Genomic DNA, 10,000 nt, shown 5'->3' on the forward strand with positions numbered 1-10,000 from the left:
TAGCGTACTACTTCACCGAACTCAAAGATGACCAAGTAAAAAAGGTGAGCAACTCAGTGCAACGTGTGTTTGTCTCTGTGGGTATGTGACCCACACGGAGCATGTTAGAGGAGGAGGGAGGGAGAGGAGAGAGGAGGGAGAGAAGAGAAGAGCAGAGGAGAGAAGGGGAGATGAGGGATGGGAGAGGAGAGGAAGGGAGAGAAGAGGAGGGTGGAGGAGAGGAAGGGAGAAGAGAGAGGAGGAGAGAGAAGGGGAGAGGAGGGAGGGGAGAAGAAGGGAGCAGAGGAGAGGAAGGGAGACGAGAGGGGGAGGAAGAGAGAAGGGAGGGGAGAACTGAGTTGGTTTGTATTATGGTGATTATATGTGAGGCATGCAGCACCTCCTCTGTCTTACTGTATGGTGTGGTTCAGTACAGTACAGTTCCCTGGATTCACTTGGGCTGGTGGTTTAGAGACTGGTCTTGTTAACCAATGTGTCCTTGAACCCCTACCTGCTCCAGGGTTCCACACATCTCTGACCCTGACCTCTGACCCCTCTGGTGAAATGTCTACAATGTATGTGTGTCTCAGAGGGAGATGGTGAAATACATTAATCAAACATGTATTATCTATATTGTGATGTATAATGTGTTATTATTATTACTATTATTTGGACAGCGGTGATCTAAAGTTTAGAGAAACAGGCTTGTGACTGGAAGGTCACCGGTTCGACCCCCAAAGTGGAGCTGCTCAGTGGTCAACAGGGTCAGACTGTGGTTGTACTGGGCAGCTCCTAGTGGTCAACAGTGTCAGACTGTGGTTGTACTGGGCAGCTCTATGGTCAACAGGGTCAGACTTTAGTTGTACTGGGTGACTCCTAGTGGTCACCAGGGTCAGACTGTGGTTGTACTGGGTGACTCCTAGTGGTCACCAGGGTCAGACTGTGGTTGTACTGGGTGGCTCCTATAATATAAACGTTAAACATATCTACTGATACATGTGGAGTCACCAGCCGCTTCTTTTCACCTGACAGCTAGGAGGTTCACTTGGAGAGCGTAACACGTGCAGAGGTTCATCCCCCAGATCCCCTCCCTGCTGAACAGGCGCCCCAACCGACCAGTAGGAGTCGCTATTGTAACGACCAGGACTCCCCACCGGCTCTATACTTTTAAGTGACACGTGTTGAGGGTTAGTCCTGGGAGGAGAGGTTGTATCAACGTGTTTGAGGGTTTGTCCTGGGAGGAGAAGTCGTATCAACGCGTTTGAGGGTTTGTCCTTGCAGTTGGGTCAAGCTGCTATGTTCCTGATATCAGCGTCATTAAAAGTATCAGTACTTTTGTGTGTCTATTAGTGTCGAGGCAAAGAAGCACGGACAAAAATCATTTTCACAACTCAAGCTTGTATCTTCGTTTATCTTTTCGTTTTTGGGTTGTAGACGTGTTCAAGTATAGGGGATATGCTAGGTTCGTGACTAAAGGGAGAGGCAGAGGAGGAGGAGTTAGAGAGAAGAGAGAGAGGATAAAGGAGAGAGAGGTAGAGGGGAGAGAGAGGAGAAACAGAGACCTTGAGGCATATGACTATGCTGACATTGCAGCAGTGCCTTCAATCTAAATTCAAAATAAATAAAAGAACCTACTGTACTATCAACAGAGAATTTCTGAAAGTGGTAAAGACAGTAAAAAATTATGGAATGTAATGAAGGAAATCATGGGTAAAAAGATGACCTCCATTTCTTTTGTAGAATCAGATGGCGTCTACTTGACTAAGCCACTTCAGATCGCAAATTATTTTAATGATTATTTTGTCAACAAGGTCTCTAAACTTAGAGAGAATATGGACAGTACTGTCAATTCTAACTCTGATGTGCTTATAAAAAGCACATCATGAATAATAAGATCTGCACTTTTGAATTCCACCAGATTTATGCTGGAATGGTTGAAAAGTTGTTGAGCTCTCTACCTGTTGCGGGCCTGTTGGTACTGACCTCCTTGACAGCAAGTTGTTAAGAATATCTGCGGCATATGTTTCGAAACCAATCTGTCATATTTTTAATAGATGTTTTATTAGTGGCGTGTGTCCAAAATTGTGGAAGGAGGGAAAGATCATCCCACTACCTAAAGACACAAAAGCAACTTTCTGTGGTCCCAATAGCAGGCCTATCAGCATTCTGCCAGTACTTAGCAAACTGTTGGAAAAAATTGTGTATGAGCAAATACATATCTATTTCTCTGCTAATGGTTTAACTACTTTATTCCAACATGCATATAGGCCTGGTCATTCCACCTGTACCGCCATCACTCAAATGTCTGATAGTTGGCTCACCTCTATGGACAACTCAAAGCTCATTGGTACTGTATTACTTGATTTTAGCGCAGCCTTCGATGTAATCGTCCACGACATTTTAACATCTAAACTTGTGTGCTATGGTTTTAAATCCTCTGCAATCCAATGGGTTAGGAGTTACCTGTTGGCCAGGTCGCAGAGAGTTTATTTGAATGGGGCTCTATCGAGCAGTAGGGCCCTGGACTGCGGGGTCCCACAAGGAAGTTGCCTAGGACCCCTCTTATTCAACATTTTTACAAATGACATGCCGTTGGCAATTAGTAGAGCTAATTTGATAATGTATGCCGACGATTACACTATTTATTATGAGGCTGCAACATGTACAGAGCTTAGTCAGGTTCTGTATAGTGAGCTGAGCATTATATATAACTGGATAAAATCAAATAAACTTATATTTTGTTGAAGTTAGATGTTATGTATGATTGCATGTAACTGTCTAACTGTTTCCACAAGAGGGCGCTATAGGTATAGCTATTGTAGCTGACGCCAGGTGAGAAGTATAAAAGGAGATGTTACCTCCCCCTTCACTCTCTTCCTCCGTCGCTCTCACAAGAGAAGGACTCATGTGTACTATTGGGTGCAATGTGAAATAAACCACGCCAAAGGCTAAAGAGAAACCTTGTCGTCATGAACACATTATTGTCGCGCCATAGCTGACTCTGTCAACAGGTTATGGGCCCAGATCACGTAGGGGCGAAATAATAAAGGGTAGCAAGTTTAGCTGAATTATAGGCTAGTTTAGCACCGGGAGCACCGCGTGGCTAAAGCTAAGCTAACGGGAGCTAAAGCTACACCTACCATCAAAAAGGGATGGCGACCAAAGGAAAGAGCAAATGGCCGTCGTTCAACGGAAGAGCAGAGGACTATGAGCTCTGGGAAGAGCGAATGTTGTGCTGCATGCACGGTGTGGGACTGAAGACAACGATCTTGACGGCCCCCACGGGAGAAGTAACGGCGGCCGCGCGAGCCCTGGACACCAAGCAAAATGCCGACGCATACTGCGAGTTAGCACCACTGCTAGACGACACAAGCTTGGGGCTGATATTCCGCGACACTAAGGACAAAGGCCGAGAGAGCCTGAAAGTGTTGAGAGAACATTATATCGGACGGGGAAGACCCCGAATCGTATCCCTCTACATAACACTAACCGCGCTGAAGAAGGCGCACACCGAGACTGTGACCGAATACGTCATCAGAGCTGAGCAGATCATTACGGCGCTTAAGAGTGCAGGAGAAGCACCAAGCGATGGACTAATGATGGCGATGGTTATGAGAGGACTACCGGAGCTGTACAAACCGTTCACACTACTGGTGACACACGGTTCAGCGGACATGTCGCTGGGAGAGTTCAAGGCCAAATTGCGGAATTTTGAGGCCTCAGAAGACACACACCCAGTCGCCGCGGAGGCGGGAGAGAGGGTGCTGAAGGCCCGGGCGGCACCGAGAGAGAAGACCAGACCCACGACGGAGCTGGCGTGTTGGCGATGCGGAGAAAAAGGGCACCGGAAAGACAACTGCACAAAGACTGTTTGGTGTAGCTTCTGCAAATCCACGGGGCACACAGACAAAGTGTGCAGAAAGAAACGCGACCAGAGCGCATGGTACGCGCATGGACAAGATGGCGGCTGTGGACAAGATGGCGACGACGGTGGACGTGAGACGAGTCGAGATGACGCCCGGAGAGTAGCGGGACGAGAGGACTTCATCTTCGGGGCGCAGCGCAGTACGTCACCCAGCCAACGCAGCAGCAGCAGGCCCAAAGGAAGGGACTGATCGTGGACACAGGTGCGTCGTCCCACGTCATCAACGACAGGAATCGATTCAAGAACTTTGACAACGGAGAGACGGAGAGACACAGCATGGAGCTGGCAGACGGGAAGCGCACTTACGGGTTGGCGCAAGGGAGAGGAGACGCACAGGTATGCCTTATAGACAGTGAGGGGCGCCGGTGTACAGTGACGTTAAAGAACGCTCTCTACGTACCCTCGTTCCCACAATAACTATTCTCTGTAAAATCTGCTACTGCGAATGGTGCCAAAGTGTTCTTCAATGAAGGTAAAGATGTTCTTGTAGAGCCTGACGGTACGCGATTTAACATAGAGGTGTACAAGAGAATGTATTATCTACAAACAGAGTGTAATGACAACGACAAGTGTAATAATAATGATATGTGTAATGTGACTGTCAGTCACGATATTCAGACATGGCATGAGATCGTGGGTCATTGTAATTACGAGGATTTACTGAAACTGCAAGCAGTGACAGAAGGCATGCACATTAAAGGTGAAAAGCATAGACCTGACAAAGAATGTGAAGTGTGTATAAAGGGGAAGTTTACTCAATCGAGAAATAGAAGTCCCACAGAAAAAGTAAAGGTACCACTTGAGCTAGTTAACACAGATATAGCCGGTCCAGTAAGCAACAAGTCCATAGGTGGCTTTAAATATGTACAGTCGTTTACAGATGTGTGTACAGGGGCAGTGTTTGTTTACTTTCTCAAAGCAAAGAGTGACACACTCCAGGCCACAGAGAAATTCCTTGCAGATGTAGCCCCTTATGGCAACATAAGATGCTTGAGGTCCGACAACAGAACCGAGTTCACAAATAGAGAGTTCCAATCACTGTTGAGAAGGAACAAGATAAGACACGAGACGTCATGTCTGTACTCCCCGCACCAGAACGGGGTGGCAGAGAGGGAAGGACGTACTCTTTTCGAAATGGCTAAGTGTAAGCTAATAGATGGTGACTTACCTAAGAGTCTATGGCATTATGCGGTACAAGAAGCCGCTTACACCAGAAACAGATGTTTTAATAAGCAGACGGGCACCACCCCGTATACAGCACTGACAGGAAAGAAGTGTAATCTAGACAGAATGCACACATTTGGATCAGTGTGTTATGCTAACCAGCAGGACAGAGGAAAGCTCGAGTCCAGATGTGAAAAAGGACTCTTTGTACTAGGGCACGACAAAGGAAGCCCCGCTTTTCTAGTATATTATCCCGGTAAAGGGAAAGTGCAAAAACACAGGATAGTCAAATTTGTCACAAAGACAACATGTGAGAATGAGACACAGACAGAGGAGCCAGAGCTGGACTCCAGAGTAAGGTGTGAAGAAACAGAGACACCTCAGCCTAGTGTACTTAACACAGTCGTGCAGACAGACAGTCAGCAACCCCCAGAGGATGATGACGAGGAGCACCCGAGGGTGACGTCACATGCCTCATGCAGTGGGAGGTATCCCTCACGGGAACACAAACCCCCAAAGTATCTGAAAGACTATGCCCGGAGAGAAAGTGACGAGGATGACAGTACACTTACCAGCATTGATTACTGCTACAGAGTAGTGAGTGGAGTACCTCAGACCTTTAAAGAGGCGATGGTGTCCCCTGAATCAAGAAAATGGGAGAGAGCAATGGATGAGGAGATGAGGTTCCTAGAGGACAACCACACCTTTACTCTAACCAAGTTACCAGAGGGCAGAGAGACAGTGGGAGGAAAATGGGTGTACTCAATCAAGGAGGGTATTGAAGGCCACGACAAGTACAAAGCCAGGTTTGTAGCTAAATGTTTAAATACAGAAGGAGGGTACTCCATTTTTAAATACAGAAGGAGGGTAGCTACATGTTTAAATACAGAAGGAGGGTACTCCATGTTTAAATACAGAAGGAGTGGATTCCATGTTTAAATACAGGAGTGGATTCCATGTTTAAATACAGAAGTGGATTCTATGTTTAAATACAGAAGTGGATGATTTAATCATCGCAGCGGACAACACTAGAAACCTAGAGCAGGTGAAAAGTATGCTCTCCACCAGATTCAAAATGAAAGACCTAGGCAGGTTAAAACATTTTCTAGGCATGGACTTCGAACAGTCTGCCAGTTGTGTAAAAATATCCCAGAAGAGATATGTGGAGAAGATCCTGAAACGTTTTGACATGCAAGAATGTCAAACACCATGTGATCAAAAACTAGACTACCAAGAGGATGCTCAGAAATTGACAGATGTAAAAATGTACAGAGAAGCTGTAGGTAGCCTCATTTATTTGACAACATGTACTCGCCCTGACCTATGTTTTGTAGTGAGTAAATTGTCACAGCATTTAGCTGACCCCACAGAGGAGCACTGGATTACAGCAAAACATGTTTTTCATTATCTCAAAGGTACAGCAGATAAACAGCTTTGTTTCAGAAAGAGCAGCGAGGGCTTAGGGCTTAAAGCCTACAGCATAGGTGTCAAATTCATGGCCCGCGGGCCAAATGTGGCCCGCCACATCATTTGATGTGGCCCCCAAGAGCTCTGGTAAAAAAAAGATTATTATTATTATTATTTTTTTAAACATTAATCTTGGGTTAAAAAATAGCGGCGTTAAAATAATTGTGGGTTAATGCGTTAATACTAGTGCTGTCAAACTATTAAAATATTTAACTCGATTAATCGCATGATTGTCCATAGTTAACTCGCGATTAATCGCAAATTAATCGCATTTTTATTTTTAATTTCTTTTTTACCTTAAACAGATCTTTTTCAAGTTCCAAGTTTTAATACTCTTATCAACATGCGAGTCAACAAATGCTTGCTTTGTGCAGCCATTTAACACAAAAGGATGACCCTCATGCATTGCAAATTTGCATCAAATTCAAAACAGAGTGATGCACAAAATAACTTAAAAGAAAATAATAATTTAAAACAATGAATAAAGTGTGCATGAAATAATAGGGGAAAGAAAACGTTAGGAACTTGTTACATTCACACACACAAGGGCTGATTAATCACACACCCCCCTCTCTCCCTCACACACACACTCTCCCAGATCTTTTTCTCTTTTGCCCCTTCCTCATCTCTCTCACCCCCCTCTCTCTATATATCTCTCACACACACACACACACACACACACACACACACACACACACACACACACACACACACACACACACACACACACACACACACACACACACACACACACACACACACACACACACACACACACACACATACACACACACACACACACACACTTCAGAAACAAACATAGTATCAATGAGAGCATCAATAATACACCTGAGTGAAGTCTAGAAGAAAAAAAAAAAAAAATTTAGTTAATCTTGAGTTAAAAAATTAGTGGCATTAATAGAATCGGGAGTTAACGCGATATTAACGCGATATATTTGACAGCCTTAGTTAATACATCTTTAACTTTGACAGCCTTAGTTATTACACATTCTTACACATACATGTATGTTGAACATCTGAGGTATTGATGAAGTAACAAAGGAAAAAAGCCAAAAGCACTTACTCCTCAGACATTCTTTGACAATTTTACAGCCCAAAATACAAAAAAGATCCAGGCGGAGTAGGTAACAAAGGGTTGAAGAAATATTGTCTGAACTGTCAGATGCAAACTGGCTGTGTGACATAACCGAGCATCTCGCTCAATTGAATAAGAAGCTGTAGGGACGCAAACAAGTCCCACCCAAAACTTGACCAATATAGTTGTGAACTGAGACAACCCTTATTTTGTTTTTTTTGAGTACAGTTACAGTTGTGTGTTCATGCAGACACATAATATCAATTTCATTACGAATTGAAAATGGTGGACCCTGATGTAAACAAGTCGAAAGTCTTTCTCTGGTCTGCATCCCCTTAACAATTGTGTGTATTGAGCTGTACTGTACTATACCCATTCTGCAATCTGTTAATTAAAGTTAATTAAACTCTTCCATTAGTTGGATGTATGGCCTCTGCAAGGTTGTGTGCAGCCATTTGTTTTTGTAACATCTGCTACATCTGTCCCACGTGTTCTTTGCAGCTCAGTTGTTAGTTCTGCCCCTCTTGACTGTGACAAAAAGGTTTTGAACAAACTTAATGTCATAGCTTGTATTTGATGATCTTCTTCTTTGTTATTTACTTGAATGGTTTGATCATTGATTAATGGAGTAATATGGGGTTCTGATAAACTAAAATTATTTGTTAAAATAACATAAGCTAACATATATTTTTACATCTATGCAAATGCATATGCAATATGTATAACTTGAATAAGTAATAAATACAGAAACAACATGTTTAACAATATGTAAATGAGTAGCTACATTTATTTTACATTACATTAACATTTATACAGTCTTTGACCGTTTGAGGGCAACCATAATGCTGATGTGGCCCTCTGTGAAAATGAGTTTGACACCCCTGGCCTACAGTGATGCAGATTGGGCTGCATACGCCACAGACAGAAGAAGTACCACAGGGTATTGTGTGAGTTTGAACACAAACAGCTCACTGGTTTCGTGGAAAACAAAGAAACAGCCCACAGTGGCACTGTCAACTTGTGAAGCCAAATACATGGCTCTAGCTATGACAATACAGGAATGTATTTATCTAGAACAACTGCTTGAAGGAATGGATACCTATGTATATAAGAAAACTGTTGTTTATGAAGACAACCAGGGAACCATTGCAATTGCTAGAAACCCTGTGTGCCGACAGGTGTAAACATGTGGATATAAAATATAATTTCATCAGATCTGTCATCAGGGAAGAAAGGATGACACTTGTTTATTGTCCGACAGACGACATGGTAGCAGACGCTATGACAAAGCCTGTCTCCAAACTGAAATTGAGAAGATTTGCAGAGGTCATGTTTGGTGTGTAAATATTGCCTGTTATGTAATATTGACTGCCATATTCTTTTTGATGTTCTGAACTGTATTATTTTCTTTGAAAGATGTTTTTGGAAAAGTTGTACAGTATACAAGACAACCATAAGTGGGAGTGTTGAAGTTAGATGTTATGTATGATTGCATGTAACTGTCTAACTGTTTCCACAAGAGGGCACTATAGGCGTAGCTATTGTAGCTGACGCCAGGTGAGAAGTATAAACGGAGATGTTACCTCCCCCTTCACTCTCTTCCTTCGTCGCTCTCACAAGAGAAGGACTCATGTGTACTATTGGGTGCAATGTGAAATAAACCACACCAAAGGCTAAAGAGAAACCTTGTCGTCATGAACACATTATTGTCGCTCCATAGCTGACTCTGTCAACAAAAAACAAAGTGCATAATATTCGGCTCTAATTATATCACACAATCCCAAATTGAATTTACAGATTGAGGGTCAAACCATTGAACAGGTAAAGACTGTGAAGCTTTTAGGACTCTGGCTTGATGGTGCATTGTCTTGGTCCGATCACATCAACAAGGTGGTTGCCAAAATGGGCAGAGCGGTTGCAGTCACACGGAAGTGCTCACCTTATCTCACATCAGTGCTGTTTCGTCAAGTTGTGTGCTCTATGGTTTTATGTCATTTAGACTACTGCTCTGTAGTATGGTCATCTGCATCCAATGGTCTACTCAGAAAACTACAAGTAGCTCAAAACAAGGCAGCTAGACTGGTCCTAGGCTGCTCACCTAGGGCTAGTGTAGTTGACATGCATGCACGTCTCTCATGACTCAGTGTTAACACTTTAAGGACCAGCCACAAGTTTATACGTGTTACGTGACATGCGTTGTGGACCAGAGCCACGAGTTAACTCGTGGCAAGTTGTTATTGTTTTATTCCATATTAATAACTGTATTAACGTCCCCGATCGACTCTGGGGACCTACCCACATATTTGATTTCGGCAACATGCAATACCGGCCAGATCCTCTTAGAATGGGAGTGGCTGGATCTGCGCTGA

The sequence above is a fragment of the Notolepis coatsorum genome (genome assembly GCF_963971535.1).
Source record: "Notolepis coatsorum genome assembly, chromosome: 2".
Taxonomy (NCBI): domain Eukaryota; kingdom Metazoa; phylum Chordata; class Actinopteri; order Aulopiformes; family Paralepididae; genus Notolepis; species Notolepis coatsorum.